The following is a 10,000-nucleotide window of genomic DNA, read 5'->3' as shown; positions in this document are numbered from 1 at the left end:
GCATTCCGTCGAGCTGAACATTTCACTAGAACATCGCGAAACGATCCGACGACTCCTTCTGGGAGTTTTTGGGGTCCGAAGGTTTTCTGGGACTTAGTCTCTGGAGCAACATTTCTGAAGCTCGGCACGAGCAACCACGCACGTGTCTTATATCTCCGTAAGTAAGGGTCTGACGGTCTTGGACACCTTTAGCAAAAAGTTGCGCCCTATCGAATGGAACATTTCACTAGAACACCACGAAACGATCCGACCACTCCTTCGACCTGTTTTGGGGTTTTGCAGTTTTCCATGGGGTATTTTGTATGGGGAAAACCGACCCATGCCCGTATCTCCGTACCTAAGCGTCTGACGGTCTTGGACCCCTTTAGGTAAAAGCTGCATTTCGTCAAGCTGAACATTTCACTAGAACATCGCGAAACGATCCGACGACTCCTTCTGGGAGTTTTTGGGGTCCGAAGGTTTTCTGGGACTTAGTCTCTGGAGCAACATTTCTGAAGCTCGGCACGAGCAACCACGCACGTGTCTTATATCTCCGTAAGTAAGGGTCTGACGGTCTTGGACACCTTTAGCAAAAAGTTGCGCCCTATCGAATGGAACATTTCACTAGAACACCACGAAACGATCCGACCACTCCTTCGACCTGTTTTGGGGTTTTGCAGTTTTCCATGGGGTATTTTGTATGGGGAAAACCAACACATGCCCGTATCTCCGTACCTAAGCGTCTGACGGTCTTGGACCCCTTTAGGTAAAAGTTGCATTTCGTCGAGCTGAACATTTCACTAGAACATCGCGAAACGATCCGACGACTCCTTCTGGGAGTTTTTGGGGTCCGAAGGTTTTCTTGGACTTAGTCTCTGGAGCAACATTTCTGAAGCTCGGCAAGAGCAACCACGCACGTGTCTTATATCTCCGTAAGTAAGGGTCTGACGGTCTTGGACACCTTTAGCAAAAAGTTGCGCCCTATCGAATGGAACATTTCACTAGAACACCACGAAACGATCCGACCACTCCTTCGACCTGTTTTGGGGTTTTGCAGTTTTCCATGGGGTATTTTGTATGGGGAAAACCGACCCATGCCCGTATCTCCGTACCTAAGCGTCTGACGGTCTTGGACCCCTTTAGGTAAAAGTTGCATTCCGTCGAGCTGAACATTTCACTAGAACATCGCGAAACGATCCGACGACTCCTTCTGGGAGTTTTTGGGGTCGGAAGGTTTTCTCGGACTTAGTCTCTGGAGCAAAATTTCTGAAGCTCGGCACGAGCAACCACGCACGTGTCTTATATCTCCGTAAGTAAGGGTCTGACGGTCTTGGACACCTTAAGAAAAAAGCTGCGCCCTATCGAATGGAACATTTCACTAGAACACCACGAAACGATCCGACCACTCCTTCGACCTGTTTTGGGGTTTTGCAGTTTTCCATGGGGTATTTTGTATGGGGAAAACCGACCCATGCCCGTATCTCCGTACCTAAGCGTCTGACGGTCTTGGACCCCTTTAGGTAAAAGTTGCATTCCGTCGAGCTGAACATTTCACTAGAACATCGCGAAACGATCCGACGACTCCTTCTGGGAGTTTTTGGGGTCCGAAGGTTTTCTGGGACTTAGTCTCTGGAGCAACATTTCTGAAGCTCGGCACGAGCAACCACGCACGTGTCTTATATCTCCGTAAGTAAGGGTCTGACGGTCTTGGACACCTTTAGCAAAAAGTTGCGCCCTATCGAATGGAACATTTCACTAGAACACCACGAAACGATCCGACCACTCCTTCGACCTGTTTTGGGGTTTTGCAGTTTTCCATGGGGTATTTTGTATGGGGAAAACCGACCCATGCCCGTATCTCCGTACCTAAGCGTCTGACGGTCTTGGACCCCTTTAGGTAAAAGTTGCATTTCGTCGAGCTGAACATTTCACTAGAACATCGCGAAACGATCCGACGACTCCTTCTGGGAGTTTTTGGGGTCCGAAGGTTTTCTGGGACTTAGTCTCTGGAGCAACATTTCTGAAGCTCGGCACGAGCAACCACGCACGTGTCTTATATCTCCGTAAGTAAGGGTCTGACGGTCTTGGACACCTTTAGCAAAAAGTTGCGTCTTATCGAATGGAACATTTCACTAGAACACCACGAAACGATCCGACCACTCCTTCGACCTGTTTTGGGGTTTTGCAGTTTTCCATGGGGAATTTTGTATGGGGAAAACCGACCCATGCCCGTATCTCCGTACCTAAGCGTCTGACGGTCTTGGACCCCTTTCAGGTAAAAGTTGCATTCCGTCGAGCTGAACATTTCACTAGAACATCGCGAAACGATCCGACGACTCCTTCTGGGAGTTTTTGGGGTCGGAAGGTTTTCTGGGACTTAGTCTCTGGAGCAACATTTCTGAAGCTCGGCACGAGCAACCACGCACGTGTCTTATATCTCCGTAAGTAAGGGTCTGACGGTCTTGGACACCTTAAGCAAAAAGCTGCGCCCTATCGAATGGAACATTTCACTAGAACACCACGAAACGATCCGACCACTCCTTCGACCTGTTTTGGGGTTTTGCAGTTTTCCATGGGGTATTTTGTATGGGGAAAACCGACCCATGCCCGTATCTCCGTACCTAAGCGTCTGACGGTCTTGGACCCCTTTAGGTAAAAGTTGCATTCCGTCGAGCTGAACATTTCACTAGAACATCGCGAAACGATCCGACGACTCCTTCTGGGAGTTTTTGGGGTCCGAAGGTTTTCTGGGACTTAGTCTCTGGAGCAACATTTCTGAAGCTCGGCACGAGCAACCACGCACGTGTCTTATATCTCCGTAAGTAAGGGTCTGACGGTCTTGGACACCTTTAGCAAAAAGTTGCGCCCTATCGAATGGAACATTTCACTAGAACACCACGAAACGATCCGACCACTCCTTCGACCTGTTTTGGGGTTTTGCAGTTTTCCATGGGGTATTTTGTATGGGGAAAACCGACCCATGCCCGTATCTCCGTACCTAAGCGTCTGACGGTCTTGGACCCCTTTAGGTAAAAGCTGCATTTCGTCAAGCTGAACATTTCACTAGAACATCGCGAAACGATCCGACGACTCCTTCTGGGAGTTTTTGGGGTCCGAAGGTTTTCTGGGACTTAGTCTCTGGAGCAACATTTCTGAAGCTCGGCACGAGCAACCACGCACGTGTCTTATATCTCCGTAAGTAAGGGTCTGACGGTCTTGGACACCTTTAGCAAAAAGTTGCGCCCTATCGGATGGAACATTTCACTAGAACACCACGAAACGATCCGACCACTCCTTCGACCTGTTTTGGGGTTTTGCAGTTTTCCATGGGGTATTTTGTATGGGGAAAACCGACCCATGCCCGTATCTCCGTACCTAAGCGTCTGACGGTCTTGGACCCCTTTAGGTAAAAGTTGCATTCCGTCGAGCTGAACATTTCACTAGAACATCGCGAAACGATCCGACGACTCCTTCTGGGAGTTTTTGGGGTCCGAAGGTTTTCTGGGACTTAGTCTCTGGAGCAACATTTCTGAAGCTCGGCACGAGCAACCACGCACGTGTCTTATATCTCCGTAAGTAAGGGTCTGACGGTCTTGGACACCTTTAGCAAAAAGTTGCGCCCTATCGAATGGAACATTTCACTAGAACACCACGAAACGATCCGACCACTCCTTCGACCTGTTTTGGGGTTTTGCAGTTTTCCATGGGGTATTTTGTATGGGGAAAACCGACCCATGCCCGTATCTCCGTACCTAAGCGTCTGACGGTCTTGGACCCCTTTAGGTAAAAGTTGCATTCCGTCGAGCTGAACATTTCACTAGAACATCGCGAAACGATCCGACGCCTCCTTCTGTGAGTTTTTGGGGTCGGAAGGTTTTCTGGGACTTAGTCTCTGGAGCAACATTTCTGAAGCTCGGCACGAGCAACCACGCACGTGTCTTATATCTCCGTAAGTAAGTGTCTGACGGTCTTGGACACCTTTAGCAAAAAGTTGCGCCCTATCGAATGGAACATTTCACTAGAACACCACGAAACGATCCGACCACTCCTTCGACCTGTTTTGGGGTTTTGCAGTTTTCCATGGGGTATTTTGTATGGGGAAAACCGACCCATGCCCGTATCTCCGTATCTAAGCGTCTGACGGTCTTGGACCCCTTTAGGTAAAAGTTGCATTTCGTCAAGCTGAACATTTCACTAGAACATCGCGAAACGATCCGACGACTCCTTCTGGGAGTTTTTGGGGTCCGAAGGTTTTCTGGGACTTAGTCTCTGGAGCAACATTTCTGAAGCTCGGCACGAGCAACCACGCACGTGTCTTATATCTCCGTAAGTAAGGGTCTGACGGTCTTGGACACCTTTAGCAAAAAGTTGCGCCCTATCGGATGGAACATTTCACTAGAACACCACGAAACGATCCGACCACTCCTTCGACCTGTTTTGGGGTTTTGCAGTTTTCCATGGGGTATTTTGTATGGGGAAAACCGACCCATGCCCGTATCTCCGTACCTAAGCGTCTGACGGTCTTGGACCCCTTTAGGTAAAAGTTGCATTCCGTCGAGCTGAACATTTCACTAGAACATCGCGAAACGATCCGACGACTCCTTCTGGGAGTTTTTGGGGTCCGAAGGTTTTCTGGGACTTAGTCTCTGGAGCAACATTTCTGAAGCTCGGCACGAGCAACCACGCACGTGTCTTATATCTCCGTAAGTAAGGGTCTGACGGTCTTGGACACCTTTAGCAAAAAGTTGCGCCCTATCGGATGGAACATTTCACTAGAACACCACGAAACGATCCGACCACTCCTTCGACCTGTTTTGGGGTTTTGCAGTTTTCCATGGGGTATTTTGTATGGGGAAAACCGACCCATGCCCGTATCTCCGTACCTAAGCGTCTGACGGTCTTGGACCCCTTTAGGTAAAAGTTGCATTCCGTCGAGCTGAACATTTCACTAGAACATCGCGAAACGATCCGACGACTCCTTCTGGGAGTTTTTGGGGTCCGAAGGTTTTCTGGGACTTAGTCTCTGGAGCAACATTTCTGAAGCTCGGCACGAGCAACCACGCACGTGTCTTATATCTCCGTAAGTAAGGGTCTGACGGTCTTGGACACCTTTAGCAAAAAGTTGCGCCCTATCGAATGGAACATTTCACTAGAACACCACGAAACGATCCGACCACTCCTTCGACCTGTTTTGGGGTTTTGCAGTTTTCCATGGGGTATTTTGTATGGGGAAAACCGACCCATGCCCGTATCTCCGTACCTAAGCGTCTGACGGTCTTGGACCCCTTTAGGTAAAAGTTGCATTCCGTCGAGCTGAACATTTCACTAGAACATCGCGAAACGATCCGACGACTCCTTCTGGGAGTTTTTGGGGTCGGAAGGTTTTCTCGGACTTAGTCTCTGGAGCAAAATTTCTGAAGCTCGGCACGAGCAACCACGCACGTGTCTTATATCTCCGTAAGTAAGGGTCTGACGGTCTTGGACACCTTAAGAAAAAAGCTGCGCCCTATCGAATGGAACATTTCACTAGAACACCACGAAACGATCCGACCACTCCTTCGACCTGTTTTGGGGTTTTGCAGTTTTCCATGGGGTATTTTGTATGGGGAAAACCGACCCATGCCCGTATCTCCGTACCTAAGCGTCTGACGGTCTTGGACCCCTTTAGGTAAAAGTTGCATTCCGTCGAGCTGAACATTTCACTAGAACATCGCGAAACGATCCGACGACTCCTTCTGGGAGTTTTTGGGGTCCGAAGGTTTTCTGGGACTTAGTCTCTGGAGCAACATTTCTGAAGCTCGGCACGAGCAACCACGCACGTGTCTTATATCTCCGTAAGTAAGGGTCTGACGGTCTTGGACACCTTTAGCAAAAAGTTGCGTATAACCATCCTCGTCAATACTCTCGAACACTGTAACTCGATCCGACCACTCCTTGGGATACTTTTGTGGGGTGCCAGTTTCGGTTGGGACTTAGTCTCTGGAGACCAAATTCTGAAGCTCGGCGTGGGTACCGACTTTTCGTGCACGTCCGAGGGCCTCGACCGCCCCGAAAACCCGGACCTTCAGGATTTTGGCCATTTTTGGGGGTGCACAAAAGTGTTCGTAATCAACCTCGGATTGTACTTTTCATCATCTAGGGGCACCGTAGGGACCGAAAAAAGTGGTTTCGCATGATAGTCCACCTCGACCCATGTCGACCCTTGCGCGACCCCGACCTTCAGGATTTTGCTCTACGGAAGGGGGTCTACTTGTGCGCAACCCCGACCTTCAGGATTTTGCTCTACGGAAGGGGGTGCACAAAAGTGTTCGTAATCAACCTCGGATTGTACTTTTCATCATCTAGGGGCACCGTAGGGACCGAAAAAAGTGGTTTCGCATGATAGTCCACCTCGACCCATGTCGACCCTTGCGCGACCCCGACCTTCAGGATTTTGCTCTACGGAAGGGGTCTACCCTTGCGCGACCCCGACCTTCAGGATTTTGCTCTACGGAAGGGGGTGCACAAAAGTGTTCGTAATCAACCTCGGATTGTACTTTTCATCATCTAGGGGCACCGTAGGGACCGAAAAAAGTGGTTTCGCATGATAGTCCACCTCGACCCATGTCGACCCTTGCGCGACCCCGACCTTCAGGATTTTGCTCTACGGAAGGGGGTGCACACTTGTGCGACCCCGACCTTCAGGATTTTGCTCTACGGAAGGGGGTGCACAAAAGTGTTCGTAATCAACCTCGGATTGTACTTTTCATCATCTAGGGGCACCGTAGGGACCGAAAAAAGTGGTTTCGCATGATAGTCCACCTCGACCCATGTCGACCCTTGCGCGACCCCGACCTTCAGGATTTTGCTCTACGGAAGGGGGTCTACTTGTGCGCAACCCCGACCTTCAGGATTTTGCTCTACGGAAGGGGGTGCACAAAAGTGTTCGTAATCAACCTCGGATTGTACTTTTCATCATCTAGGGGCACCGTAGGGACCGAAAAAAGTGGTTTCGCATGATAGTCCACCTCGACCCATGTCGACCCTTGCGCGACCCCGACCTTCAGGATTTTGCTCTACGGAAGGGGGTCTACTTGTGCGCGACCCCGACCTTCAGGATTTTGCTCTACGGAAGGGGGTGCACAAAAGTGTTCATAATCAACCTCGGATTGTACTTTTCATCATCTAGGGGCACCGTAGGGACCGAAAAAAGTGGTTTCGCATGATAGTCCACCTCGACCCATGTCGACCCTTGCGCGACCCCGACCTTCAGGATTTTGCTCTACGGAAGGGGGTCTACTTGTGCGCAACCCCGACCTTCAGGATTTTGCTCTACGGAAGGGGTCCTCTCTGTACAAGGTTTAGGGGTACATTTTCACCCAAAAACCACTATCGCTCATCCGAAACAACTCCTCGACATGTGTCTTCTCTGTGAATTTGGCCCCGATCTGACGAGTAGTTTTCGAGATACGCCCCTCTGAAGGTACATATTGGGACTTAGCCGATTTTCACCCATTGCGGTGTCTATGGGGTGTTGGGAATCGCTCTACCGACCAGCCGGTTGGAGATATCGATTCCCGGTCTTCGGCGCGTTTGCTCAACTCCGTAATGCCTACTTTTCGTCCATACACACAACACCTCGCAGAGTTCTCCTTCTGCCAGATATAGCGCGTGCCCCTTTGTTCGTGCACCATTTTGGCCCGTTTTTCGTACATCGCTTCGAAACCATGCGTCCGACGATTTTGCGTCCCAAGTACCGATGTTAGAACACCACCGTGGCTAACTTTCGTCCATATACGCCAACTCCGTGCAATGTCTCCATCACCCTGTTTTTGGGTGAAAACCCATTTCTGGGACTTAGCCGATTTTCACCCATTGCGGTTTCTATGGGGTGTTGGGAATCGCTCTACCGACCAGCCGGTTGGAGATATCGATTCCCGGTCTTCGGCGCGTTTGCTCAACTCCGTAATGCCTACTTTTCGTCCATACACACAACACCTCGCAGAGTTCTCCTTCTGCCAGATATAGCGCGTGCCCCTTTGTTCGTGCACCATTTTGGCCCGTTTTTCGTACATCGCTTCGAAACCATGCGTCCGACGATTTTGCGTCCCAAGTACCGATGTTAGAACACCACCGTGGCTAACTTTCGTCCATATACGCCAACTCCGTGCAATGTCTCCATCACCCTGTTTTTGGGTGAAAACCCATTTCTGGGACTTAGCCGATTTTCACCCATTGCGGTTTCTATGGGGTGTTGAGAATCGCTCTACCGACCAGCCGGTTGGAGATATCGAGTTGCGGTCTTCGGCGCGTTTGCTCAACTCCGTAATGCCTACTTTTCGTCCATACACACAACACCTCGCAGAGTTCTCCTTCTGCCAGATATAGCGCGTGCCCCTTTGTTCGTGCACCATTTTGGCCCGTTTTTCGCACATCGCTTCGAAACCATGCGTCCGACGCTTTTGCGTCCCAAGTAGTGATGTTAGAACACCACCGTGGCTAACTTTCGTCCAAATACGCCAACTCCGTGCAATGTCTCCATCACCCTGTTTTTGGGTGAAAACCCATTTCTGGGACTTAGCCGATTTTCACCCATTGCGGTGTCTATGGGGTGTTGGGAATCGCTCTACCGACCAGCCGGTTGGAGATATCGAGTTGCGGTCTTCGGCGCGTTTGCTCAACTCCGTAATGCCTACTTTTCGTCCATACACACAACACCTCGCAGAGTTCTCCTTCTGCCAGATATAGCGCGTGCCCCTTTGTTCGTGCACCGTTTTGGCCCGTTTTTCGCACATTGCTTCGAAACCATGCGTCCGACGCTTTTGCGTCCCAAGTAGTGATGGTAGAACACCACCGTGGCTAACTTTCGTCCATATACGCCAACTCCGTGCAATGTCTCCATCACCCTGATTTTGGGTGAAAACCCATTTCTGGGACTTAGCCGATTTTCACCCATTGCGGTGTCTATGGGGTGTTGGGAATCGCTCTACCGACCAGCCAGTTGGAGATATCGATTCCCGGTCTTCGGCGCGTTTGCTCGACTCCGTAATGCCTACTTTTCGTCCATACACACAACACCTCGCAGAGTTCTCCTTCTGCCAGATATAGCGCGTGCCCCTTTGTTCGTGCACCATTTTGGCCCGTTTTTCGCACATTGCCTCGAAACCATGCGTCCGACGCTTTTGCGTCCCAAGTAGTGATGTTAGAACACCACCGTGGCTAAGTTTCGTCCATATACGCCAACTCCGTACAATGTCTCCATCACCCTGTTTTTGGGTGAAAACCCATTTCAGGGACTTAGCCGATTTTCACCCATTGCGGTGTCTATGGGGTGTTGGGAATCGCTCTACCGACCAGCCGGTTGGAGATATCGAGTTGCGGTCTTCGGCGCGTTTGCTCAACTCCGTAATGCCTACTTTTCGTCCATACACACAACACCTCGCAGAGTTCTCCTTCTGCCAGATATAGCGCGTGCCTCTTTGTTCGTGCACCATTTTGGCCCGTTTTTCGCAAATTGCCTCGAAACCATGCGTCTGACGGTTTTGCGTCCCATGTAGCGATGTTAGAACACCACCGTGGCTAACTTTCGTCCATATACGCCAAACTTCTCAGACACCTCCATCCGAGAGTATTTCGTGTTTTCCCATAAATTGCATACTGCCAGGGGTTTTCTTCCATACAACTTTCAATGTTCTGTAAAACACCCGCGCATCGTCCGATTGGACTGAAACTGCTCCGGCGCGCTCTCTGCCGTGCTACAACTCTGCGCAAACCATCAAAACCTCGATGCCTGCGTGCGCACCTAGCCATCTGAACTCCGTACACTCTGGCTTAACAGGCCTCTTAGCCCGTTACAACATGGCTAACCCACTGGTAACCGGTAACCGTCACTCGTCCAATGTGGTCCATCACCCGTGCAAGCTGTTTCGCGTGCTTGCGCTTGCTCCGTGAGCAATCCCGCGTGCATTCGGTTGTCTTCCAACAGCGTGTTCGTCTCGCAACAATCTCCTCCGTGTGTACGCCTGGTGCTATGCAACTAGTT

Source organism: Anopheles nili, assembly GCF_943737925.1.
Source record: "Anopheles nili chromosome X unlocalized genomic scaffold, idAnoNiliSN_F5_01 X_unloc_1, whole genome shotgun sequence".
Taxonomy (NCBI): Eukaryota; Metazoa; Arthropoda; class Insecta; order Diptera; family Culicidae; genus Anopheles; species Anopheles nili.
This window is presented reverse-complemented; position numbering follows the sequence as displayed.